This window comes from Gavialis gangeticus, unplaced genomic scaffold (assembly GCF_001723915.1).
Source record: "Gavialis gangeticus isolate Ggan-Ray unplaced genomic scaffold, GavGan_comp1, whole genome shotgun sequence".
In the NCBI taxonomy this organism is placed as follows: Eukaryota; Metazoa; Chordata; order Crocodylia; family Gavialidae; genus Gavialis; species Gavialis gangeticus.
In genome coordinates, this window is record NW_017729032.1 from 16,251,458 (window position 1) to 16,253,931 (window position 2,474).

A 2,474-nucleotide genomic window follows, 5' to 3' on the forward strand; every position below is an offset into this window, starting at 1 on the left:
GTTAGTCATTTTTTATCATGGTAAATTAAACCACCTCTGACAAGTTTTATTTTTAGCATGGCATTTTGTGCCGAGAGGATTATGTTTATCATATTATTTTTTCTATGTGTATCTGACATGCGGGCAAAAATGGCATTTTCCCTGTCTTGCAATGATTTCACCACCAGGTGCTGCCTGGGTTCACTTGGAAAGCCATGGGTTTTCTATTGCAATGCTGTAACAAGACCCCAGATACAATTCTTGCAAATCATTACTGGTCATTTAAAATTTTTTTTTCAAAATTCCCTGTGTTCACATGTATTTCCAAAAGCCAGCTACGTCCATTTTCCCCACTACTGCTTCCCTAGAACTGGCAAGTCTCTTCCATTCCAGCACCCCAACTTTTCTCGCATGCCCTGCTTCGCTGTCCCTCCCCTCTGCCCCTCTGGGGTGCCTGGCCCCTGGAGCGCACCCCTGCTCTCACACTACAGCTGGGCCACGCATGCCCACAGTATTTCTCCCACTCTTTGCATTTTTTCATTTTCAGCAAGCACACAAAAACCTGTATTGTACAGAGCAAAAAATTTTAACAACATAATTTAACTTAAGAACCATAAATTAAGACTTCAAACAATGAAAATGACAAACAACCATGCTCATCCACCAGCAAAAAGCAGTGCCTCCTGGAATCGGCCAACGATCGCATTTTCACTCCTGTCAAAAGACAAATTTGAAATCTTAACAATGCGTCATCAATACATTATTCTGCGGGTGGTAAGCGTACAGTTAGAAAGAATCCAAGTACTTGGGCTTTCTTCTCACCTGACATAATTTCATAACTTCTGTTTTTAGAAGTCTTTTGATTACATACATACCTAATTAATCAATCAGTATCCTCATTGATACCATTGCTCCTCCATCTGGATCACAGCATTTGTTGTGCCAGGGCGAGGAACAGCTGTCAGGGGAGAGGACATTGAGCAGTTAGCCCATTCAAAAATACAACTAAAAATCTTTGTCTTTTTCCAAAGTACCCCACCATCAGGAAACTTACCACTGTCCTGCACTCTCCTTGTTGCTGTTGGTCCCTGAAGCGCAGGTGGTGTCCATAGCATTCCCAGTGCTGCCGTGCTGGCCAGGTGGTAGTGCAGGACCATGTATGTGGTCATGTGCACCAGAAACACAGGGGGTGGTTACCAGATTTGCCTATCACTTTGGGGTGCGCTCATTTATTAGGGATATGTTTCTAGGGTCTTTGTAATTCTATCAATGTGCTGCTTGTGTACTGGTGTTTCTATATGGAGCTGTATCTCTCCCTTCTGCAAGTCCTCACCCCTAATAGAGCTATCTTGCAGGACTCAGTTCAATGGGGCTGGGTTCCTCCAGCCACCAAATCAGTCACATACATACAAACACACAGAGATTAACGGGACATGCCTGACCCAGCTGGGTTGATCAGCATGGACAGGCTGACACCCTCATATGCTAGAAATCAGTTCATTAAGGTAACAATAAAATGCAGTCAGACACAAGCACACAAGTAAACAGAATACCTCTGAATCTGACTGGGTGTCCAGCTGACACACTCATGGGCCGGCATTCAGTTCATTAGGGCACGTCTGAGCCAAACTGGGTCAACCAGTCTGTACAAGCTGATCCCCTTTTGTGTCTTAAACTCAGCATGTCCCAATCTTTTGCCCTAACTATCCTAGTAGTGGTATGTGGTCTTGACAGTATTTTTGGGCTTCACAGGGATCTTGGCTTAGATAAAAGAAGCGTTGCTGCAGAGCAAGTGGGGAAGGGAAGTAGAGAAGGAAAAATATACCGGGTTACCACCAGTTTGACTATAAAAGTTATTTATTGCTAAGAAGATGAAATTTATAATGGTACTAGTAGTAACAGACATGCAAGGGAAAACAAACAAAAACAATTATAATATTACCCTGGTTTCATTGAGTATTTGAGGAAATCTAGCTTAAGCTTAACTAATACAATTCAGGTTCAGAAATCTGTGCCTAGCAAGAAAGAGAAAGAGAGAGAGAGAGCTGGGATCTCACCGTTCCAATGCACTCGGGTTATTTGCTAACAGGTAAAGTTCTTAGGACGATAGTTGAAGGTTAAACAGATGACGGAAAGAGACTATCTGTTTCTTCCAGCTTCTTGAGAACAACAGCAGATAGTGTCAGAGAGATTTCTCCCTCTTGAAGCACACTGTTTGCTGCTTTTACAGTTTTTTATACCCTTAGTCTAGCCTCTTCAAAGCATTCTTTTAATTATATAAATAATTATGTTTTCTAGTGACAAGGGGCTATCTGGTTTGGAACATTTCAAGAAACTGATTAACAACCAGAAAAAACATAAGGTTTTAAGGAATAACCAGACACTTAGGAGCCAGCTTGAAAATCTTATGAATAGAAGATATACTGGATGGGATACCACATTGTTTCTTCTCAGATGGCCTAGCTATGCTTGCAGCATCAGGGTTTTGTATTTTA